Source organism: Hyaena hyaena, unplaced genomic scaffold, assembly GCF_003009895.1.
Source record: "Hyaena hyaena isolate Hyena2069 unplaced genomic scaffold, ASM300989v1 scaffold_68, whole genome shotgun sequence".
Classification (NCBI taxonomy): domain Eukaryota; kingdom Metazoa; phylum Chordata; class Mammalia; order Carnivora; family Hyaenidae; genus Hyaena; species Hyaena hyaena.
The window spans coordinates 2,527,689-2,555,080 of NW_024080700.1; positions in this window are offsets into that span (position 1 = coordinate 2,527,689).

The window sequence follows — 27,392 nt, forward strand, 5'->3', positions numbered from 1 at the left end:
ATTTAAGAAAATAACTCATATCTAAAGAAAAGACCATTAAACCATTGGATATTCAAATTTCTTGGATTCTCTTCAAATTTCTAAGAGAGGTTCAAGTAGATTAAAGTCAACACACTGCATCCCAAAATGTCTTTTAAATGTTATGTACATTATAATACCTTTCCTCTTTGTTTGCTATTCTGTTTACTAGCTGACGAAAGTGAATCCGTTGTCTGTCAAAATGCCAAATATCTGAATTTGGTTGAATGCTTTCCTGTGATGTCACTTTTCTTCTATGACTTTCCTATTCCTATTATCTAGTAGTCTTGGTGTGCGTATGTGTATGTGTGTTTAATTTTTTTAAATGTCATGGGGCACGTGGGTGATAGTTAAATGGCCAACTCTTGATCTTGGCTCTGGCCATGAACTCATGATTTGTGAGTTTGAGCCATCTGTTGGGTTTGTGCTGGCAGTGTGGAGCATGCTTGGGATTCTTTCTCTCCCCATTTCAAGTTTTTATTGAAATTGTAGTTAGTTAACATATAGTGTAATGTTGGTTTCTGAAGTAGAATTTGGTGATTGATCAGCTAGCAGTTTTTGTATATTGAGATTTAGTTTTCAGTTCAGTGTGTGTGTGTGTGTGTGTGTGTGTGTATGCGCACACACGTGTGTGTGACAATTGACAGAGGTGTCCATTTTCTATGGTATCGTGTGTGAGAATTTAAAATGGCCTACACTTTCCATGACATCATCTCAGAAGGCACATGAGAACTTGTGACCCTCATTTTGTGATGGTAAGATTGGGTCCATGGATTCAATAATTCATCATGTATCCATTCCTTACCAAGTTTCCAAATTCATCTAATGGCTTTGGTATCATGGATAGAACTGCCTTGTTATACATGTAGAATAGCAAAATGGGGGGTCTGTATCAGTCATTTTGCATTGATTAGCTGAAATGTGAGCTTTAAAATTTCCTTTGCCAACTCTTTTTCTACTGAAGTAAATTTGCCTCAGAAAAAACAGGGTAAATACTTAATCAAGCATTTTAGTTATGTAACATTTTTTTAAATGCTGAAAGATGAATGACTATCTTTTTTTCCTTTTTATAAGTCTTTTTCTTTTTTCTTTTTGGATACCATTTTGAACGCGTGAATTTTTTCATGTTTGCCTTTTGGTGTCCATTGCAGTCAATAATGCAGGAACATTATTCAAACTGTTCCATCTTTGGCTAGTGGAAGCTCTTTCAGATAGGCAAATAGAGTTTTGTTTACATTGCATCAATGTTTATTTCCTTCCATGTTTTGGGCATCCCTGGATGTTTAGGTTTATCTCTACATGTCTAGAGCTGTCACTTCTCCAGGAAGCCCTGGATACAAAAATTTTTCTAGAAAGTGTGTATATAAGCACAATTTTAATATACTGATATTAAAAATAAGTTCATTAATAACATCAGTCAAAAGAGAGAATAAATTCACACATGCCCAAATAGTACAAACCATCGCGTTCTTACTTATGTTTCTGTAGCTCAGAACTACTGACAGTTGAACCCACATTACTCTCCAGGCAACTTTTACAAACATACCACATGGACATAATAGTCCAACTGTATGTAATTATCATCTGCATGTTCATAATCTGTTTGACAAGAAGGCAAGTCCAATACTTAAAAATATTTTCAATTAGCTCACGTCATGTTTTAATCTTTCTCTTGGAAAGCTTCATTTCATTATTTCCTATGCATGCAGAAGTTTATTTTCACCATTTCCTTGTAGTGGGAAGACCAACTTTACTAGACATTTAAAGAGAAATGAATGCATATTTTGTGTAACTTATTAAAAGCCTGACTTCCTGCACATTCTCTGGATAGTTCTTCCTTCTACTAAAATAAAAACTTAGTCAATGACAACTCAAATGCATATTATCCTACTTTATTCATAGTCCCTTACACAACTGATTGGCTATTTCCCTGTTCAGAATTAAGGATTATTGAAGCTTGTGTAACAATGACTTTGTTCTTCATAATTCATTTCCTGTTACGTGCTTACACAATGAAGCATTATAATTTGTAGTCTATTATTCACGGAACTTATAACTTCATTGCCCGTACAAAGAAAAGAACAAAGATGAGTCAGGAGTATGAAAAACACTTTCTAGGTAATGAGAAAGTAAATAAACTTATATTTCTTGCAAATTGATAAGTAGGAAGTTTTTACTAATGAGCCCGATAATTCTGACAATGCAGTGTTTATTTACAAAGTTTCCTGCTAAGAAATATGATCATATAAGGTAATCATTATACACTGAGATTAGGTTCCAGGTAAATAAAATTTATACTGAATTACTTCCATAAGGATTAATATAAAATATCTAGATATTCTTTCCTATTGCCATGTCTCAATAATTTTAGATCTGCTAACACTTTTGTGTTAGTTTGTAACCTCTTTAGGAGTTTTCCTGGTGTAATCTGAAACTTCCCCCATAGGCAGAGCGCAGGGAGACACCAAAGAAAGAGGGAGGTCACTCCAGACTGGTAAGTGGAAGTTCAAATGAGCAAGAAAACTTACTTATGAGGCTGGTCTTGGCAGCAGCAAGACAAGTAGATCATCACATCTACCTGCAAAATCTTAATGGAGGCCTTAACTAAGTTCAGTCCGGTGTACCATCCAGATGGTCACAAAACCAATTTCTATCTCAAAGCTGTATTCTTGGAGCAACCTATGGGAGCAGGGAAGACAAGTGAAACTCACATTCTGAGGACCAGGGAGGGGATGAGGAGACTCCGATTGCCAGGGTCCAGCTAGTGGGTCAATCATCATGTTCTCTTGGTGACCTCCATCCAGTGTTCCACTCTTCCCCTCCATAATGGGCCCTGAATGGTCAACAAAAGGTGTCACTAGCATGGAGGTGGCTCATTTGGTGGTTATCAGACTACATTGGAGGTAATTGCCACAGTAACAATACAGGCATATGAAAGAGAAAATACATGTTAAGACATCATTCCCAAACATTAGTGACAAATTTTTAAATCAAGAGCCCCATTATCTGAACCACTGATAGTTACCAAGTCCCTGGGTCAGAGGTTCCAATAAAACTTTATTTATAAAAACAGGCAGAGAGACTTTCTGTTCAGGAACAAGATGACATAGACTCAATTTTCCCTGTTGCTTCCTTCTAATTATAACCAAATATCCCGGAAATTATTCAGCAGACAATCATAAGAGGACTCTGAAGATGGAAAAAAAGGTGGGCTGGACAGGGAACTCAGGACCTGAAGGATGGAATCACCTTGAATCCCTTGGATTTTCTTTTTTATCCCTCTCATGACCCTGATTGGGCACCAGAGAGTCAGAAATCAACAATGCTGACAAAAAGGCACAAAATAAGAAAACATACACAAATACCTAAGTAAAACCTGCTCATTTTGGTTAAAGAGTTGGTAGGGGGAAGACCAGTAGAGGCTTCCCCAAAGACAATGACAGAAAGGATGTCACTGGAGATAGAGGCATGGGGCAATCAATTTCCCAACCACCCCATGATAGCAGCCAAGGAACCCATCCCCATCTCACATTTGGTGTTTCACGGTTCTTACACATGAGCAGCAGAAGATGGCCTCTGTCTCCCAGTTCTCAGTTATCCAGACACAGGAGATGGGAAGATGGTGGCTATGTCTGTAGAAGGGCAAAATGAAGAACATCTGTGGTGAAGGAGCTCTTCTATAACTTCAGTGTGCCAGGAGATGCACAAACCTACATGTGATAAGATTGTATAAGATTTAATACAAACAGATACACACACACACACACACACACACACACAAACTGGATAAATCTAACCAAGATCAGGGGATTGTATCAGTGTGAATATTGATAGTGATATTGGCTATTATTAATGATGGTCAATATCTGTTTACAGGTGTTTGTATCAACATGTTATCATTTCTCTTGGATGTTTACCTAGAAGAGGAATTACTGGATTGTAAGATAACTCTAAATTTTTGTGCAACTGCCAAACTGTTTTCCAAAGCAAATGCACCATTTTACATACCCACCAACAATACATAAGGATTCCAGTGTTCCCACATGGAAATAGATGTATGCTTTGCCAACACTTGTTTTTAATCCTTCTTCTTGAGTATAACCATCCTACTGGATATGAAGTGGGATCTCACTGGCTTATTTTAGATTTGCATTCTCCTAATGTCTAATTATGTTGAATGATTTTTCCATGTGGTTATTGGATATTTTTGTATCTTCTTTAGAGAAATATCTATTCAAATACTTTGCCCATTTTTTGATTTGATTGTTTTATTCATTTTTGAGTTTTGAATTCTGAATACTATTATTATATGATGCATATGATTTACAAATATTTTCTCTCATTATGTCGGGTGTTTTACTTAGTTTATTGACAATGTACTTTGAAGTAAACATGTTTTTCATTTTGGTTAAGTCCAATTTGTCTATATTTTTATTTTGTTGCTTGTGATTTGGTATCATATGTAAGAAATCATTGCCTGGGGCACCTGTGTGGCTCAGTCAGTTGAGTGGTCCACTTTGACTCAGGTCATAATCTCAGAGCTTCCGAGTTCAAGCTCAGCGTTAAGCTTTGTGCTGACAGCTCAGAACCTAGAGCCTGCTTCAGATCCTATGTAAATAAACATTAAAAAAAAAAAAAAAAGAAAGAAATCATGGTCTAATCTAAGGTCACAAAAATTCAGGCACAGGCCTTAGTTTTCTTCTAAGAATTTGTGTTTTAGCTGTTACATTTAGGTATTTGAACAATATTTACTTAATTTTGGTCTTAATTTTAGACAAATACGGTCTGTCATAGAATTCCAACTACACTTTTCTTCTTTTTTCTTTCTTTTTGTATGTTTTGTTTTTTATCTTTTTGCAGATGGATATTCTATTGATCCAGCACCACTTTTTGAAAGGATTATTCTTTTCCTCATTAAGTTGCCTTGAACTTTGTTGAAAAATTATTGACCGTAAATCTAAGTGTTCTTCCTGGACTCTAAAATTTATTCCACTGATATCTGTATCTATCATTATGCTGGTACCATGCAGTCTTTTCTATCTCTCTTTTTTAACGTTTTTATTTTAATTTTATAATAATTTAACATACAGTGTTATATTAGTTTCAGGTGAGTACCATGTAGTCTTGATCACTGCAGTTTTGCTATAAGTTTTGAAACCACGGAGTGTAAATCCTCCATCATTGAGCTTCTCTTTCAAGATTATTTTGGGTATTCTGGATCCACTGAATTATCATATGAATTTTGTGATCAGCTTGTCAATTTCTGCAGAAAAGCTAGATAGGATTTTGATAGGGATTACATTGAATATGCAGATCAATCTATGCAGTGTTACCATCCTACGCATGTCAAACCTTTTGATGAACAAGATATGTTTTTCCATTTACTTAGGTCTTCAATTTCTCTCAGCAGTGTTTTATAGTTTTCAGTGTTTTATACTTTTATTTTGTTAAATTTATTCCTAAGTATTTTATTCCTTTTGATGCAATGATAAAATTGTTTTCTTAATTTCATTTTCAGATTTTTAATTTTAATGTATACATATAAAATTGATTTTTATAAGTTGATCTTAATTCACTTATTAGTTCAATTTTTCATGAATTGTTTAGGATAATCTATAGATAAAATCATGCCATCTGAAATAGAGATAATTTTAATTCTTTCTTTCCAATCTGGTGATTTTCTATTTCTTTTGTTTATCTAATTGTTCTGATTAGAATACCCAGTAAAATGTTAAGTAGAAATGGTAAGAGTAGACATTGTTTTGTGCCTAATTTTGGGGGGAAGGCTTCTGTTTTCATCCTTAAATTTGATGTTAGCAATGTGTTTTATTTATTTTTTAAAAGTTTATTTATTTATTTTGAGAGGAGAGAGAGAGTAAGGGAGGGGCAGAGGGAGAAGGAGAGGGAGAGAATCTCAAACAAGCTCGAGCCCTCAGAGTGGATCCCGATGTGAGGCTCAATGCAGGACTCTGTCTCACGAACTATGACATCATAAGTCTGAGGCTGAGCCACCCAGATGAGTTTTAAATGGAAGTTCTTTATGAAGTTAAGGAAGCTCCATTCCATTCCAAGTTTGTTGAATTTTCTTTCCCCATGAAAGTATCTGTGTTATTTCTGAACACTAAATGTAAATTTGCAAGCACTTTAAAATAAAAATATTGGGAAACCTGGGTGGCTTAATCAGTTATGTGTTGGACTTTTGTTGATTTTGGCTCAGGTCATGATATTACGATTTATGGGTTCAGCCCCTCTGTGCTGATAGTGTGGAGCCTGCTTGGGGTTTTCTCTCTCCTCTCTCTTTATCTCTCTCAAAATAAATAAAACATTAAACTTAAAATAAAATGATTAAAGAAAAAAGACAGATGGCAGGCCAGATTGGCCTTCAAGCTATAGTCTGCTGACCCTTGTTCTAGAAGCCTATTACTTTAGCTTCCACTTTTACCTTTATGAACCATCTAAAATACATTTTGTTCAAAAATAGTTGGTGAGAGGGAGGGAGGCGAACAGTGAGAGACTCTTGAATGCTGAGAACAAACTGAGGGCTCCCCAGTGGAGGTGGGGGAGAGGGGAAGGGGGTGATGGGCATGGAGGAGGGCACTTGTGGGGATGAGCACTGGGTATTATATGGAAACCAACTTGACAATAAACTATTAAAAATAGTTTTTTTCATAAATTTGAGTAAATTGTGAGGTAAAGAGGTCAAGATTTTACAAAATGCAGCATGGTTTCTTTTTACCATACATGAAAAAACCTTTCCTTCAAAAAGATATACAAGTTTCCACATGAATGTTTGTCTCAAATCATTAGACATGAGGAAAATGCAAATTAAAACCATCATCATAAGGTATTGCCATATATTTTTCATAATAAATAAAATTAAAAATGTGAATGTGAAGGGGTGCCTGGATGGCTCAGTCAGTTGGGCATCCACTTTGGCTCAAGTCTTGATCTCGCAGTTTGTGAGTTCGAGCCCCACATCGGACTCTGTGCTTATAGATCAGAACCTGGAGCCTGCTTCGGTTTCTGTGTGTGTCTCTCTCTGCCCTTCCCCTGCTTGTGCTCTTTCTCTCTCAAAAAATAAATAAACACATATTTTTAAGAATGTCAATGTGGATATGGAGCATAATTTGAATAGATGTAAAATGGTACAATGACATTGAAAAAGTTAGTTTCTTTTTTATTTTCTTTAATTTTTTAATTTAAGTTTACTTATTTATTTTGAGAGAGATAGAGTTCGAGCCAGGGAAGGGAAGAGAAAGAGAGGGAGACAGAGTATCCAAAGCAGGATCTGTAACTGACAGCTTGGAGCCAGACGTGGGGCTTGAACTCAAGAAAGCATGAGCTCATGACCTGAGCTGAAACCAAGAGTCAGATGCTTAACCAGCTGAGCCACCTAGGCGCCCCTTGACAGTTTCAAACACATTAACTACATCCTAATCTATTTCCTACCAGTTCTATTCCTGGATACATACTCATCCAAGATAAATGAGTAAGCATGTCCACTAAAAGGCTTGTACAAGAATGCCCATAATAACCCAAATTGAACAAAACATAAATGCCTTTCAATAAGAGAAAGGATAAACAAATTTTTATGTACTCATACAACTGAGTACTGCGCAGCAGTAGAAAAAGAACAACTTATTTCTTTGTATGTGCATAATATATACATATTTTGTATGTGTATGATATATATATAATTTACATATGACATAAACACTTTATGTGTGTGCATGACAACATAAACATACATACATATATATGACATATATAATGACCTGGGTGAATCTTTAAAATACAGCACTGCCTAAAAGAAGTAAGATATAAAAAGCACACAGTATATATGCTTATCTGGGTGATATTAATGGCATGTACTTATGTACAGCATTATCAAGCTTTATTCTTAGTACACTTTGTTTGCTTTATTAAATGTAAATTGTACCCCAACAAAAGGTGGCATAAAAGAGCAGGAGTGGCAGGAAAATTAGTAAAAGGCTGTCTCTCTAACAAAATAACATATGGAAAAAAATTTGGTTCTTTGTCTACTTTCTAGAAAAAGGAATGTCTTATGTTACAATTTGAATAATTAGTTCATTCATTGTTTTTAATTTTTTAATGTTTTATTTATTTCTGAGAGAGAGAGAGAGAGAGAACGTGAGCAGGGGAGGGTCAGAGAGAAAGGGAGATACAGAATCTGAAGCAGGCTCCAGGCTCTGAGCTAGCAGTCAGCACAGAGTTGGATGCAGGACTCGAACCTACGAACCGTGAGATCATAACCTGAGCAGAAGTCTGACGCTTAACCCACTGAACCACCCAGGTGCCCCTTTAATGTTTTATTTATTTTTGAGAGAGAGATAGAGACAGCATGAGCAGGGGAGGGTCAGAGAGAGATGGATACACAAAATCTGAAGACAGTCTCCAGGTGCTGAGCTAGCTGTCAGCACAGAGCCCCACGCAGGGCTCGAACCCAGGAACCATGAGCTCATGACCTGAGCTGAAGTCGGACACTTAACCAACTGAGACACCTAGGCGCCCCAGTTCATTTATTAGTTAATTTAACAAATATTTATTTGGCACCTACCAGATGCCAGGTAATACTTATTACTGATACAAGAGAAGAATCATCCCTTTGAGAACTTTCTAGTGTTTAAGGACTTTTTGTATTAACTCATTCTAAAACCATTGCTGTATAATATATATTTTTTCCTATTTTTTAATACAAGTAAATATTTGTATTAAATTTTCTTGACACCTATTCCAGATTTGAGGAAAACCGATCCTGAAGGTTTTGGGTTCCATCCTACTGCCATTTCTCTTCATTTATTTTTCTTCCAATTGCTCCACTTCCAACTTTCAGTCACTATTCCCCTTCTTCTGGTCCAGTGTCATTTATTTTTCCATTTCTATCTCACCACCTTCATGATTCTGTATATTCTGGGACTTATCTTTGCCATTTTACAGGAACTGGACACAAACACACACAGAGACAGACACACACACACACACACAGAAGTGTAAGTTACAAATGCATATAAAAATGCAGGTTTACAATTTGAGTATTTTTTTCTTAAGTTGGTTATAACACTTTAATATTGTCAATAAAATTTTAAAAATAACCCTGCTTAAAAATACATTATCTATTTAGCAGCAAATGACAGATGGAACCATCTTTTACTTTTGGTCTTAAGTACTTTTTTCTTGGGTGTTTTATTTGATTGATGTGTATATAGTCAGACCAGAAGACAAAATATATGATTCATCTCCAGTCTGAAGCCCCATTTGAATGGCACTTTATTTACATTAGCATTCCTAATTACTTAATGGCCAATCAGATATGGTTCATTGCTAGTAAGTGTAGAAACATGTTGTCTGAAGGATGTAGTTTAATTAGTATACTCCTAAAAACATGTCCCTTGTGACCATTGGATGTAATCATTATTTTATGTATTTAACTGTGAAATTCATATTTACTCAGCAGGATAGAGCACAGCTTTTTACTTCTCAAAGCTGGTTAATACAGCATAGTTGGATTTTAAAGGAGCCTGAAAAATCTTGACAAAAGCAGAATAGTTTAAAAAAACATTCTAATAAAATAGGTATTACACATAAATACTAGCACCATCTGCACAAAACAGGAAAGGAGGGATAAGAACACAAAAAACCCTTATTATAATTCTGCCCTTAATAACATAGGTTTAGGTGGTTCACATTCTTCTAAACCACTGGGGATTTTTAGATATTTTTACCCTTTATTAATGATTTTGAAATGACCTAATTTCAAAGGTAAGTGGTAATTTGTGTCCTTCCTCCTATTACTTATTCATTAAATAACAACCAAATTAGATATATTTTATTTCCAGAAAACACATGAACAAAAACCCTAATTTACAGCATTGGGAGAGATCGATGACTGCCCTTCCAAATAAAGTCTTTTCCAAACAGTTCTATCTTCCATAACTTGTCATTTGACTTGACTTCTGAGAAGCAACATATTTCTTAATATGAGGGGTGTAACTTGTTATAATTTTCATATATATTCAAGAAAATTAGTTTGCAAGGATTTCTAGTAACCAATGACTACACTGTGAGCACTAACCATCAAGCAGAACTTTAGTATGACTTTACGAGCCCACCATCATTCACTGTCCATGGTCCTGATTAGGGTGTGACTCATACAGATGCCTCAGGGCTGCCTCATTTGCTTTATATTCAAAATTTGTCAATAACTCAGTAATTGATCCTGCCATGATCACTCTTTCTTGTTTTCTGGAAGATGTTTTCTTGCTCGAGCCCTTCATATACTGCTTTGGGAGCACACAAGCAACTTACAGCTGTCTCCCATTTGAGGTACTAATAGCAACAATAATAATAGTAACTTGATATTGGCAGTGTTATTGAGTCAAGCATAATATTAGCAATATTATTTTAGGCCTTATTATATGCCAACCATCTTTTTAATCATTTTACATGCTGCAACTTGTTTACATCTCAGAGCCTACTGAATTAGACATTATTATTCTTCTCAACTTACATATGAGGGAATTGAAATACTGAAGGTTTAATACCTGTTTGAAGGTCATTTACAAATAGTAACTGGTGGTACATATATTTAATAAACCCCTTTAAAAGTTATAAATATGAATTTTTGTGACTTTGAGGGATTAAGGCCGCTACTGATTTGCAAATGCTACTAGTTATAGTCAATTTTTACAGTATCAGAAACATCTAAGGCAAGAATTTTCAGGAAAAAAATATTGAAATATAATTGACCCTTAGACAACACAGGTTTGAAGTGTGTGAGTCCACATACACATGGATATTTTTGATAAATACAGTACAGTATTGTAAATGTATTTTCTCTTTCTTATGGTTTTCTTAATAACATTTTCTTTTCTCTAGTTTTTTGTGTGAGAATACCATATATAATATACATACCATACAAAGTGGGTGTTAATTGACTGTTTATATTCTCTGCAAGGCTTCCTTCCAAGAGCAGATATTAGTAGTTAAGATTTTAGAGAGTCAAAGTTATATGCAGGTTTTTCACTTTGTGGGGTTTGACACCCTTAATTCCTATGTTGCTCAAGGGTCAGCTATACTTGTAAACACTTCTTGGAGTACTTTGTCCACAAATAAACAAATTCAATTTTAGCCTTTTTCTTTTATCTCCATGATTTGAGGTCCATTAGTGGTTGGGTGGCATCCGTCTTTTGACAGACTTTTTCTGTCCTTGGCCAGGGACTTTGCCAGGATGTCATAAAGCCAAGCATCTAAGAGCCTTCTCCATTTTCTGAACTCTCTTTGATTATAGTTCTTAATGTTATATCTACTTCTAGCTGAAGACTTCCTAGTCCTTCCTTCCCTTCAATATCAAATCACACACAGAAAACAGAATAAAGGTTAGTATTTTTATAGGTTTTGGAAAGTATTTTCTGCATTAAAATCAATCAACTTCCTCTGATGATGAGCAAAGGTAGCTAAAAGTACTTTAAAGCGTACCTTAAAACTGTTCTTTAAAATATGAGCTCAGATTTGGTGTCCAATAGTCTTGGACTCAATTTTCTTCCACCTAAACTACTATAGGCAAGATTTGGGACAACTTCTTAAACTGTGCTGGTTCTTGTTTTTGTTGTTGTTGTTTTCTTTTATTTTCCTATCATCTTCTGTTACAAAAAATAATAACCCATTATGTAAGGATTAAATAAGACTGTACATAAAGTGAATAACAAAGTTTCTCACACTGAGTGGGTGCTCTAAAATTGACAGCTATTGTGACACTTGGCATAGTAATCTGAGTGAAAAAAGATGAGTCTTGTCCTCATTTAGATTGGATTAAATCCATCAATAACTGCAAAGGAAATCCAAGTCAAAGAGATATTTGAACATCATTTGACTTAACATTGATACCTGTTTTGACTGGCAACAAAAAGGAACTCATATGGAGACCATACAAAATCGAAGTTTCTTCCTTCAAGCTATCTCTAGAATTATACATTCTCTTAGCATGATTAACTACATATATATAATGTATATATATTTACATACAATTTTCTAATTAGATTTAAGCTCATATATTCTTGGTTAATCTTGATAAGTTGTGCATATCTATGTATCTATGCATGTATGTATACATGTATATGTATGTATATATGTGTATGTATATGTATATACTTTTCTAATTAGATATATGTTCACATATTCTTGGTTAGTCTTGATAAGTTGTATGTATCTATGTATATATGTATCCATGTATATATGTGTGTGCATATATGTATGTATACATGTGCATGCATATGTATGTGTATGTATATGTATAAATGCATACAAATACATCTTTCTAATTAGATTTCTGCTTGCATGTTTTTAGTCAATCTTTATAAGTTGTACGTATGTATATATGTATGTATATGTATGTGTTTATTGTGTGTGCATGTATGTATGCACGTATGTTTATATGTAGGCATATGCATGTATATGTATACACACATTTTTATAAATAGGTTTATGCTTGCATATTCTTGGTTAATCTTGATAAGTTTTTTATTTATAAATGTTTCAAGTGATAATACCTGGATCACCTAGAGAGTATATTTATAATACAGAGGCTTAGGTTGCACCATGAATATTCCAAATTGGTCAGTCTAGGGTGAGCCTCAGGAATCTACATTTTAATGAGCTTTTCTGATGTTCCTGATTCAGTAGGTGTCCAGACACACTTTGGGGAAACAGGGTCCCTAGAGTGTCAGGACTTTGTTTGAATTTATCACATGAGAAACTCACAGGAACACAGAGAATTACATAAAACCTGCAATAAGCAGACAACTTAATTTAGTTTCAATTTTTTTTATTTCGTGGAGAAGACTGCAAGGGCCCAAGGAGATGCAATGATATAATCGTTAAGATAATAGCTAATATTTGTGGTGTGTTATCAGATACTATGCTAAGTACTCTCCCTTTGTTATCTTATTAACCCTTTAAATGATCCTATTATTGTCCGTATTGTATAGATGACAGAATATACAGACAATATATATTATATATCATTTGCTCCATATCACAAATATATACATGTACACAGAATATATAAATACAAAATAAATATATATACAGAATACATATATAGTATATATGTGTATATATATACATACAAATACATCTTTCTAATTAGATTTTTGCTTGCATGTTTTTAGTCAATCTTGATAAGTTGTATGTCAAGTATATGTATTCTGAGTGAGAGAAGCCTGATTCTGTGTGTGTCTGTGTGTGTGTGTGTACACACACACAGACACACACAGACAATATATATTATATATCATTTGCTCCACATCACAAAATTAATGAGTTCTAAAGCTGGGATTCAAACACAGAACATCAGACTACATAGTAAAACAGCAACAACAGCAATGATAACAAACATTTGCCAAATGCATATTATATACCAGACATTCTTCTGTGATTTAATTATCACAAAAAGGGTGGGATTATTATCATCCCTACTTTATGTAGACAGAAATTGAAGCTAGGAGAGGGTAAGAAACAAGTTATAAAGGATCGGGGAACTGGGATATGGACTTAAAGGTTTGATTTCAAAGCCTGCGCTCTTAGTTTCTACAACAAGGAATTTGAGGTGGTCTGACTGTCAGGTCCATCTTCTCTTCACTACCACATATCATTGAAAGTATAGAGCATTGTCCCACCAGGACCCAACAAGAAATGTACTTTCTGCATTGATATATGAACATGTACATATATGTATCATTCAAGATTCTTAATTGCATGCAATAGAAACTTATTGGAACAAACTGAAGTGGAACTGTAGTTTATTAGAAGGGTATAGAGAAAAGACATGATAAACACCAACTAATATAATAGACACGAGAGGCAGCAGGAGCCTCAGACAAGGACATGCAGCAGGAATAGTCTGCTTCTGATGCTGCCACTGGTAGTCCATCTTTTGTCATGGCAGAATACAAGCCACCAATGCTGTCACAATAAATGGATGCTAACCCCAAGATTTATTTCTAAGCAGAAATACATAAATGTCCAAGGATGAGTCAATTGACTGCATTTACCTTCCAAGTCATGGGGAGAAAGAGCTGCTTGCTGGCCCTGCCTCTCACCATGGAATATTCTTCCAATCAGAAAGGCGATTGGATTTCAGGCAGCCAAAGAGAACAAATTTCCTACAGCAATTATACATAAACAAAGGTCCAGTTAGGAATATCCGACAAGATACTTTTGACAAGAAGTGACACACTGACAGTGTTGCTTTCAGGTTAGCAAAAGAAAAAAAAAAAAAGCACAACTCTCTTGTGAGTTAAATACAGTGAAATTCAACAGCAACATGATGTCTGTAAAAATTTAAACACTGAGACAATTAATAGTTATAATAAAATATAACTTAAAGTGCACTATTGAAGCAGGAGTCAAATTTTGATGATTTGACATCATATTTGGGGATTTAGATTATATGTGTAAGTAGGTCACTGTAGTTAAAGCAATAATTTAAACTTTTCGAAGCTTTGTATGGAAGAAGAGAGAGAGAAAAGTATTGTGCTGAACCTAGACTATTCTGGTCTTTTTGATGCCTCACATGGGGTCTTAAGAATGAATAACCAAGATATTAGAAAATATTCTGATGTTGAATTATTGTTTGATTTTCTTTTGAGGGACAAAGGAACAGAGCACAGCTCTGTAGGTGAGAACAGGGCTTTCCTTGAAGCAAATCAAATTTCCCCTGTCAGTCATTCTAGGAGGCCATGGGCAGGAGGGCTCTTGACTTCAGGGAGGGAAAATCTTTTATCTGTTGGGCTTAGGGTAATTGGCCCAGAAACCGTAGCACCGTAGTTATTTTTTTTTAACAGTTTTATTGCAGTATAATTGATGTAAAAGTATTATACCTATTTCAAGTGTACAATTTGATTCGCCAATTTGCCAATTTGACATAGGCATGCACCCACAAAAACATCACTATAACTAAGATAATGAACTTAATTATCACTTTTACAAGTTTCCTTGTGACCTTTGTAATCTACCCTCTGCCCCATCACTCGGCCCTGGCCCCAGGCAGCCACTAATATGTTTTCTCTCCACTTGCATTATATTTGTGTTTGTTTCATACAAATGGAATCATACAGTATATATTTTGTTTTGTCTGGCTTCTTTCACTCAGAATGCATTTTGAGATTCATCTATCTTTTTGTGTGTAACAATAAAATATATTTAATTCCTTTTTATTGCTGAGGAATATTCCACTTTATGGATATACCACAATTTGCTTTTCCATTCATCTGTTTATGGACATTTTGGTGGATTCCATTCTTGGCTATTACAAATAACATTGCTATGACTATTTGTGTACAGTATTTTTTATGGGCATATGCTTTTGTTTAGGAGCAGAGTACCTGTTTCATATGGAAGGTTTAAGTGCAACTTTTTAGGAAACAATGAAACCCTTTCCAAAGTGGCTGTACCATGTATGAAAAATAAATATGTTCTTTCACACCTGATAATGGCAGCCTATGGTACATCTGTAAGAACCAAGGAGCCAATAAAAACACATTGCTATTAACACAATTTGTTTAAATCTCAATTTTTTTCCCTTAATATTGTTTTCTTACTTTCTTTCAAGATCCCAGGTAGGATACCATATTATTCTTAGGTATCCTGTCTCCTTCATTACCTCTGATCTTTGACAAACAGCTTCTCAGAGTATTGGTCATATATTCTGTAGAATAACCCTCAATTTGGATTTGTCTGGTGTGTGTGTGTGTGTGTGTGTGTGTGTGTGTGCGCGCGCGCGTGTGTGTGTGTGTATGTACCAACTAGATTATGGATTTGGGGAAGGAAGATCATGGAGTAAAGTGCCATTCTCAATACATTGTATCAAAATTGTATGTTATTGGCATGACATGTCACTGATGACATTAACCTTGACCGCCTGGGTGAGGTAGTGTTTGCTAGATTTCTCCACTGTAAAACCCCTGTCCTTCCCTTCCCTACCTTACTCTAAGTGCAACACATAGTCAAGAGTTTGAGAGTTAAGTTTCACCTCCTTAAGGAGGGTGTATCTACATAAATTAGTTGTCCAGGGATTAATCGTTTCTTCATTATTTATTTAATTACTTATTTACATCAATATGGATTCAGGGTTAATTGCTTTCTACTTGGGGTTGCAATCCAATATACTGTTATTTATTTTGCTATTCAAATTGTTCTACCTTTGGCCATTGGAACTTATTTCATATGAGTCTCTGTGTTCTTTTTGAAATGGTTCATCTCTTTAACTTGTTTGATTTTTAGGCATTTCATTACATTCTGGAACTAGTTTACTCAGGGAGATCTTTAGGGTGTCTTTGGTGTCTCTCTTTCTACACTGCAGCCTATAAACCTTCCCCAGTCAAGGACAACTGTGGGCTTATTTTATTATTTCACTCTTCATTCAAGAGATCGCTGTCCTAACCTATGGTGTCCAATATGTGCAAATATTTGTTTCTGATAGTTTGTCCCCCCTAATTGTTCAAAGAGAGGGTGAAAGGTGAATCTCTGCGATTATACCATAGTTAGAAGGGAAAGTCTCTAGAACTTCTTGTGTTAGAATCAGCTTCCATCTCCTATGTTCAGATAGCTGCCAAGAAAGGCAGGAATAATTCAGGAATGAGAGCCTGTGAAAAACCTGAGATGGGCCTGTAAGTTAGTCTTGGGGTGGATCTACCTCTATTGGATGTTTATGAAGATCTTTATAAGTTAAAACCAAAGATCTACTGCTCTGTTAGAAGGAAGAGAATCACCCCACTCTTGTATGGCCTCATTAGAAGAACACACCATCTCTAATCCTGAAGTAAGATCCCACAGTGGTGATAACTGGGAATGAACAGTTTTGCCCATTGGAGGAAGTAGGCACAAAGTGTCTGTAATAACACAACCAGAGGATAGGTTAGTGCAGATTCCCATCCATGGGACTGCGCAACGACTCATGGAACAGAATTGGAGTATAGTGTTCCAATGAGAAACAGGTGGTCACCATGAAGTGACAGCTTCAAACTGCCCCATTCCAGCCTTCTTAAATAACTGTATTAATGTGAAACAATTGCATTGCAAAGGCAATTCCTTCAAGAAAGAAAAGGAAATCCTAATGAACTAATCATTCCTGCTTCACCATTGATGTCACATTAATGTGTTAAACTAGGTGTTAAAAAATACTTGATACATATTTCCTTGGAATAAAGAGAAATAGGTGTTAATGTAAATGAATTAATTTTTTAATGTCCTTTAAGATATCAATAGATACTGTCTAAATTGCATAATGAAACAATGATAAAGTGTGCCAGTAGAAATAACGGGCATAACTACAAAGAGACATAAAATCAGAAGCCAACATAGATTCAGCTGTATAGCCTATGAGTAGGGTAGACCCCGTACAAGAGTGCATCAAACTATTTTACCTTAACTGTATCAGGTGATCTTGTTGCCTAAGAAAACCTCATGCATTAAGGACTGAACCTCAATTATTTATGGTGATTTTTATGTGTAATATTTCATGCTCTAATATTTGCCTTAATCATCAGAACACATGGAAGGGGACTTTTAGAAATTAACCTAAAACTGTTTTTGTATCTATAAAATCTCTGTGCTGAATTTCAAGCAATTATTACCAAAAAATATGTAAATAGAAAGTGAGAATGCTAATTTCAATGTTTAAGAGACATTGGGAGAGCACAGAGGGATTCATAATCTATTCTATCCATATTCTTACTTCTGGTAACCTTGAAAACAGGCAAATTCCCAGAGCCACTGTGGCATCTCGTACATATTTTCAATTCAAAACACCTGTTCCAAAGGAATCAAACAATTCAATGGGCACCCAAATAAGGATAGAATACTGAAAGAAAATTAACTTAGGGAAAGCAAGGTTATAAAGAACAATGTTGCCAAAAGAAAAAGCCGCTGAATCTGGTTTAAATCCAGGGACCAAAGGAAAGCGGTTCTTTATGAACAGGAAAATAAAGACAAAACAGAGTAAAGGCATAAACATTAATACTTCATGTAATTGCAGAGTGACTAAAATTTGATGTCCCCAAATGAAAGACTAAATGAGGGATATTAATAAAGGAGATAACTAAAACTTTAGTTAGTTTTGTTTGGTATGCCCAAGTTCAGTGAAATAATTTGGTATCATTATTTTGTGAAATATTCTAGAGTAGAATTGCCGGTTCACATATTTCCAAAAAAACTATTATAAAATGAACCCAAATTTCAATGGATTGAACAAATAGAAGTGAATATTATAGAGGGAGTCTGCATAATAAAGAAAGATAATTGAAAAAAATGCCAGGAGAGAAACCCAAAATTTACATAAAATAATAATGCATTTATGTGGAACATTTAATCTGGAGAACTCAAACTGCACATGTTAGGAAAGAGTGATTTGGATAATACAAAATAAATAACAAGGTGCTGTAATAATGGGTGTGATCAACAGAGGAAGAAAAATGTTATGATCTTAGTTAGGTTGGTGGGTTTGAGCCCCACATAGGGCTCTGTGCTGACAGCTCAGAGCCTGGAGCCTGCTTCAGATTATGTGTCTCCCTCTCTTTCTGCCCCTCCCCAGCTTGCTCTCTCTGTCTCTGTCTCTGTCTCTCTCTCTCTCTCAAAAATAAAAAAAAATTAAAAATTAAAAGGAAAACTGTTAGAAAGATCAATCTAGTCACCAAAGGAGGAGAAAACAAAAGAACACAAATCAATATGTGACTTTGTGGATTCTGCAAGAGCACTGCTAGGAATTTACCCAAGGGATATAGAAATGCTGAGGCATAGGAGCACATGTACCCCAATGTTCATAGCAGCACTCTCCACAATAGCTAAAACATGAAAAGAGCCTAGGTGTCCATCAACGGACGAATGGATCAAGAAGATGTGGTTTATCTATACAATGGAGTACTACATGGCAATGAGAAAGAATGAAATATGGCCATGTGTAGCAACATGGATGGACCTTGAGGGTGTTATGCTGAGCGAAATAAGTCAGGCAGAGAAGGACAAATATCATATGTTTGCAAGTATAGGAGGATTGGGAGGAACTTAACGAAGGACCACGAGGGAGAAGAAGGGGAGAAATAGTGGGGGAAAGGGAGAGAGGCAAACCATGAGAGACTCTTGAGTGCTGAGAACAAACTGAGGACTCATGGGTGTGGGGGAGGAGGGGGGAGATGGCATGAAGGAGGGCACTTGTTGGGATGAGCACTGGGTGTTATATGGAAACCAACTTGACAATAAACTATTCGTAAAAAAAAAAAAAAAGTAGGCAAAAGTAACAATCAAAAGTGGTTTCTGCCTTCTATTGCAATTTTAGGTAAATCATGCATGTCATGGTAATCTATACACTTACTAGAAAATAGAAGTATAAATAAAACTAAAAAAAAAACAAAAAAATGTGAAAAAGTGAAATAATACAAATGCATTTAGAATAAACACAGAATAAGCACAATTATTCTATTTATTTAAAAGGTAGATAATTAATATTTCTTGTCTATCTACCATCAAGTTATGTCTCTTACTTCAGCGTAAAATCCCGCATCTACTTGTTATATTGACAATCCCTTTTATATTTTTTGAAATATATCTTATGCTAAAAATCTAGGAAGCTGTGTTTATTCAATGTGATATAAAACAGTACATAGTCACTATTTTCAAGTTAAAGAAACCAAATATCAATTGATGAAATTAAGAAAGGATTTGTTTAGTCTATACACTACGATGCAGTGAATCAGAGGAATGTTGTGGTAAAATATAATTATCAGAATGTTGACGTAACTTACCTGGATTTGTTGTCTCCTTTCCCTTGGTATTCCAAAGGCATTCAGGAATAGAGAGCAGAAAGCAATCAAAATTATATTTTGCACTGAAAAATAAATAAATAAACCAATATTAGAAAGACCTCCAACTCTTGTGTTACTTTGTAAAAAAAAGGTCCCTGTAAGAGTAATCTGATTTTTCAAAAGAAATAACCTTATGAATGAAGATTACCTTGATTATGGGCACTATGCCCAGCTTTATTTAACCCTGGGCACATTACAAAATGTATGAAAAAAATTTAGACTACTGGCTCTAATTGAACCAAAAATATATTTTAGACTAAATTTTTCAAGTAACTAACATAGTAAAATAGAGTGGTATTAATTTACCAGTGGGAGATCCCAGAGTAAAATTTCATTTATTGCTCTGTAGTTTTAAACGCAGATGGCCCTTTTAGACCCCATGATTTTCAAGAATTAAATGATTCCTGAAAGGGGTTCTGGATGGGCCCTGAAGAATAGGAGCCTAGAGAATATAAAATAAGAGCAATAGAAACCCTGGGGGAGCAGGATCACTCGGGAAACATCTGGAGACGTGCCGGGCAGTTTGCTTGAATGTCACCTCAGACAGAGTTGAGGGTGTGTGGGATTTATGTAGCAGAGCCATCAGGAAGCCACTGGCCAAATCTCATGGCTTTTTTTTTTTTTTTTTTAATTCTGTGAAAATAGCATTAAGTAAATTGAGCAGACAGAAGAATAAAATAACTTGGTTTTAATGAACTCTTACTATAAGGCAGATATTATGAAAAGTGCAACACACATTCCTTCATTTCTTTATTCATTTTGCATTAGGCAGTATCCTCATCTCTTTACAGATGTGGAGCCCTAATCTAGAGGACAGAAATGACTTGCCTAAGGACACCACTCTAGTTTGGGTAAGAGTCCAGATCCAAACAACAGCAGGAGTGTTTAAATCCAGCACTCCACTGGTTTATTTGTATTGAAGAAAAATTTTTTTATTCATTAGGATGGACAATTTCTCCTGGAGATGCTGCTTTTGTTCATGTGTTTTTCTTTGCAAAGAATGTCCTTTCTGTGTGGATTCATCTGAATGATTCCTATGGGTCTTTCTAAAAATGCCTCTTTCTCAGTTTTTCCTATTTTACTGTGGGATTTCTTCTCACCCTCCGTTCTTGGTATTATAATTGTGCTCAAACACAGCACTTACCATTTTTAAATAAACTTTACCTTTCAATCTCTCATTACCAAATACCGAGGTTCTAGAAGGGATAATTTCTTATACACTTCTTGCCAGATCAGCTCTTAATATAATGATCAGCAGAAAGTAACCACCAAATACATACTTTTCGTTGACTGAATAAATAATTATTTGGGAAATTAGTAACACACATAAATAATGTATTGAGGGTTTTTTTCCCCTCACAGTGGTTTAAAATGATGCTGGTTCTATTTGCTTTCAGAATCACCAAGTAAAGGGAATTTGTAGCCCTAAAATATGGAATTCAAGGGAATGATAGAATTGAGGCAATCTTAATGTGCTTGTGTGTGTGTTTCATTCTTTTTTTTTTCTCCTGAGATGAGAGCGGGGTAATTACACAGGGCTCAGTGCTAAGAATATTTAAAAAGTTTAAAAGTTTTGCAGAATGGAAGATTATTTTAAAATTCTCACCAACTTCCAGTTGTGTGCCTGTTTTAGTCTAACTAGCTTTCACCCATACAGTCACAATTACATAAAACAGAGCTGTTGAAGATGTGCTGTAACATTTTTTTGCAATTTCTGAGCTATCTAAATGCTTCTCTCCAAAATACTTGTACTATTTTCTTGTTGATTCAGCACGAGAATGAAAAAGTATTTCTTTTTTTCCTACCATCAACTTAAAAGTCTACTTTTTAATTGAGATTTATGTCTCATGCAATTAGGTTTTTTTTCTTTTTCAGTGTGAAGGTCTGAACTTGACTTTCAATTCATTTACTTTAAAACCTTGAGATTTCTTCCATTTACGTACCTATCTCTTTCAGTGATGAACTCTACAGATGACATTCACAAACTCAATTCCCTTTATCTGTGTTCTGTAGTCAAATAGGGATTCTAAGAAAGAGTAGGTACAAATTACTGATGAATGATTTATCAATGAGTGTCACTGTGTACAGCCGGTTAAACTGTATAGTGATGTACCATCATATAACTACTTCTGAAGCTCTGCACAACGGTTGAGTTTCCAGTGGTAATAGAGAGGAGGGTGATATTTGCAAGTTTGTTCTCTTAAATCCTTTGGAATTTGCTTTGGGGATTCTGCTGACTCTTGCCCATCCATATTATCCCCTTCTGCTTTATGCATTGCCCTCCCCTTTCTTTTGAAAGAGATAATTTAGCTTGGTGCATCACTAAAATGAAGATTGCTGTTTCCTAACTTCTTTTGTAAATAGGCGTGAAGAAGTTTATGACTTCTGTCAGAAATACCATGAGACGGCCCCTAGGAAATTTTAGAAACAACATCTTTGTATGTCTTTTGCTCTTTTCTGAAACTTTTCTTCCATGTTGTTTGGAATGTGGCTACAGCCAAACTGAAACATGAAACGCAAGCCAGAAAGGGTGGAATCACAAGGAAGAACGTGGGGATCTTAGATGCCGGTTGCAAACCAACCACCTCCAAGCACTTATGTGAGAAAAACATAAATGGTTCTGGTTCTGCTGCTTTGGGCTTTCTATCTCTCACACACTCACTGATGGGTCAGAGGTCTTCACTGTTTCTTCATCTCAGCTTTCCTTCAATAGAAGTCATGCTTTCCACAGCCTCAAAAGAACACAAATGAACCCACTGCCTTCTCTGCTTAGTACAGCTCCCCTTAGCTTTACCTTAAAACACCATCACTGAGGTACCAGTCATTCAAATATCAGTATAGTACGACTCTTTCTTTACCTTTTTCTTTTCTTTTTTTCATTCAAGATCTTGAGTTTCACTAATCTTATTAGTCGAGAGTAGCCATCAACTGAAATCTGTTTAGCAGGGATAGAAACAGACCACTGGGGCAGAAGAGTGTGATGGATGCCTCCCCCGCCCTCAATCTGAAGCAGGGAGCATGCTTCCATCCTTGGGTCTCTCCTGGAGGTCTCTCAGCTTTCCTGCCACCCTGCCTGAGGCTACGTCCAGCATTTGTGCTCTGCTTTTGCTCCATGGGGATAGTTACCTCATATTTGATGCAAACTAGTCTTTCACATCTTCTTCTTCTCCTTCTCTTCCTTCCTCTCCTCCACCTCCTCCTTGTCTTCCTCTCCCACTCCCCCTCCTTCTCCTCCTCCTCCTTCTAATATACTGTACCTATATGATTAAGAGTTTTTCAAACAATGCCTTCTTGGTGCTGTTTTGAACCAGCAGTGGCCTGTCACTTTCTAGCCTTGTGATTGCGATCAGCTTGCTTTATACACCTGAACCTATTACTTGATTTGTACAATTAGACCTCAAAAGGTGTTCGGAAGCTCAAAACATGGTTTACAAATAGTAGCTAATCTTCTTTCGGTATCTGGTCAAATCTCAACTCTGCAACTGCCCTGAAACACCATGTTAAGAATGTATCCCTCTGTTCCCATCCTATTCCTTTATCCTCCTCTGTGTTTTATTTGACACCATAGGCTTCACTGGCATCACACGTATTTTATTCCAGTTCTATATGTATTTTTAGTCTTGAGCATTGAACTATCTCTGATGTCTAGTGTCTGGCACATAGTAGACACTGAATAAATATTAACTCATGGAACAGAGAACACAACAGATACATTAAATACTTACTTTTTATGTTTTTCTATTTTGGCTATTATAAATGATGCTAAAGTTAACATTTTTGTACATGTATCTTTGACCATATTCGTGATGTGACCTTAGGATAGACTCACAGTTTTTAATTCTTTTCTGTAGCTACACGTTTTCATCTGATACCACTTCTTTTCAACCTAAAAAAAATCTTTAATATTCCTTTATGAAGTTCTGCTGTAGGTCAATTCTACCCAGTTCCATTTATTTGAAAAACACCTTTATTTTTTTTCTTCATTAAAAAATCTTTTTCATAGGTGTAGAATTCTGGGTTGACCTCTCTCACCTGCCTCCACTTTGGCCTCAGTAAACATGTTTCATTGTTTCCTGACCTCCATTATTATTTTGTGTGTGTGTGAATTCAATCATTATTTTTATTGTTCTTCTCATGTGAGTAATATGACTTTTCCCCCTCTGCTTTGAAGAAACATATTTAATATTTAAGAGTATCTTTGATATTTTTTGTTTTGTTTTTACTTCTTAGAAATCATTAAATTAAGTGGAACTCTTTCAATAAACATGGGAGAAAATGGTCCAAATTTTCCTTCCATTTTCTTTTTGACCCAACACCCATTCCTCCCCTTTTGGAACCCCAGTTCTCTTCAATTTTTCCAATTATTTTCCTCTCTGTTGTTCATCCTGGCTAATTTACTGCTTTACCTTCAACTTCACTGACTTGCACTTTTGCTTTCTTCAAAGTTGTCTACAATTTCCTATCAACCAAATTTTTTTCCTGATATTTTACTTTTCAGTTTTAAAAATTCCCTGGTGCTTCTTGATATGTTCTGTTGCTACACAGATCCTTCTATGGGGTCCATTATTAAAATCATTGTTTCATATAAGCAGAAATTTGTATTTGTTTCTTTGAGTCCATTGTCAGTTAATTTCAGTCTTTGTACATCTTTGCATCAGTTTTGTTGGCTGCCTATTTGTTGATTAGGGCTAATATTTGTTTTCTGTGTCTTTGCTATACACATACACACACTTGTTAATATTGGACATTTGGGATTACATACATATTACATATTGCAGATTGTGGAGATATCATAGAGAAGCTAGATGATATTTTGTGAAGAATATCAATATTTGTTCTAATAGGCAGTTAGCTTATTAGTTTATCACCTTCAACTTTTTTTCTTCATTGTTAAAGAAGATATGATCAAAGCCTAATATACTTACTGACTCATCTAAAATAGGGACTTAAACAACACTGCCTCACAGGTAGATGTCATCTGAAGTCTATGCTCTGTTCTTTTTATTTTCCAGTTGTTTCTCTTTTCTAGTCCCCATAGAATCCTCTCCTCCCACACCTACAGATGACAGGTTCCCCCAAAACACTATGCTGTGGATTCCCTAGTTCCTACATCCTTATCAATTTTCAACAGTTCTGGTAAACTCCTTAAGTTTGTCTGGTAGACACCAAAGGTGTCTACTCTGATTTCTACTTGACTTCCAACTGATCTGAACTATATACAGACATGGAGAGCCTTGAAGGAAGAGCTGTATAAAATGTTCCAGATTTTTTTATTAAAAAGAAATCTGTCTTGGGGCACCTGGGTGGTTCAGTTGGTTAAGTGTCTGACTCTTGATATCATCTCAGGTCATGATCTCACATTTCGTGAGATCGAGCTCTGCCTCAGTCTCCATGCCATAACTGTGTGGTAAATTATGTGGCAGAACCCAAAAATGACATAAAATTTAAAGACTAGATACAAAAAAATGTGGTCTGACAAATCTAGGGAAACCTTCAAGAATGTCATAAAACTCCTCTAGCTTTTAAATAGTAGAGAGTAATTTTTTAGGCCATGGACTTCTTTATCAGAGATTTTTTAAAAAGTTTCCTCATGCAATATTTAAAGAATTGGATTAGTGAGTAAGTCTATATTGCAGCTTAATCTTATAAATAATAACATAACATTTATTAAATGCTTACTGCATTCCAGGCACACAAAAATCTATCTTGTAAGGATTACTATTAATCATACTTTATAAATAAGAAAACTGAGACTTGATGAAGTTTAATGACCTAATATTCACATTCAGGTTTATCATATATCATATGACTTTCTTAATTATTGTTGCCGGCCTTATTATAATGATGGAGTCAAGTTGTCTGTTTACCCCACAGTGTTTGTGTACATGTACATGGGTGGGAGTATTTTGTGACTCGGCACTGTTTCATAGTAAGCCAACCAACATATAAATTAGCTGAAATTGCGAACAATTTCTGAAACATTACTATACTACAATTTGATTCCTAAAAGTCATTAGAGCATAATGTATTGCATCTCTGTAAACAAAAACAATAAAAATCTAGTGTGATTAAAGTTGTTAGAAAAATTTTGCAAGGAGGGGCGCCTGGGTGGCTTAGTCGGTTAAGCGTCCGACTTTCGCTTAGGTCATGATCTCGCGGTTTGTGGGTTTGAGCCCCGCATCGGGCTCTGTGCTGACTGCCAGATCAGAGTCTGGAGCCTGTTTCAGTCTGTGACTCCCTCTCTCTCTGACCCTCCCCTGCTCACGCTGTCTCTCTCTCTCTCTCTTTCCTAGAAATAAATAAAACTTCAAAAAAAAATTTTGCGAGGAATGATAGGACTCTTATCAAACATATTGCTGGGAGTGCTCTGTAATTATATATGAAGTCACAGTTTTGTACCAATAACCATGACTAACTCCTTCTGTATGAGTAACATAGATATTATGTAAAGATTGTGCTGTATTCTACATGTTAGCTAATGAACCATCATTTTCAGTCATCATCACTCCAGGATGAAAGTCGCTCTATGAATTGGAATATTTTCTATCTTTCTTTTTTTATATTTTATTTTTAAATGTTTATTTTAAGAGAGAGAGAGAGAGCAGGGGAAGGTCAGAGAGAGAGAGCAAGCAAGAGATAATCTCACAAATGTGGATCACGCCCAACTTATTTCTTTTCTTTCATTGGTTGAGTTCCCTTCAATTTCTGTACTTTCTTCCTCTCTTTCTTTCTTTTAAATAGTAAGTTTTTGTAATCCGTCTACCGTTGATAATCATCACCTGCTATGGGATGCCGCAAACCGTAGTGTTTATTGTTCCATCTGCTACATAGTAATAGCTAACTAAACAGTGGTGCATCTTTTAAGAAAATATAACTATAATGTGCATTTAAATAGTGGTGGAGAAGATAATTTCAATGATGATAAAAATTATGGAAAAGAGGACCCTAATCCAACATGGACTACATTTCCATTAGTAAAACTGGAATTCATGTTTTGCTTTTTGACAGATTAATGAGAATAAAAATCACAGGTAAAAATACTTCTGACCAACATTAAGAAAATATTTTATAAGTATTAGATACTCATTTATATGAAGCATATGACTTTTAGGACAGAATCATACATAAATAAATTAAGTTTTTTCTGACACTTTGACTAATAATTTCTAGTTACTTCAAATATGATTAACTCTCTAAACAGGAAGAGAGTTTTCTACCTAATCTGTAATTTAAAAATCTTCACATAAAATTCCATATTAATGCTCCCTATGAGAGAAAGGCCCCACGAAAAATGTATTAATGCATGCAGAGGGAACATTGCACAGGAAATACTAAATTAAAGATGATGATGCAATCTGCCTGGGTGGTTTTTAATGCCTTCTGATTCTAGCCGTACAAATAAAAGTTCTAACAATTGAAGAACAGTATATTTTATATCCATTGATTTTTAGGAAAAATGTTAAAAATTTGATTATTAAGTAGTGGAAATTAAAATTAAAT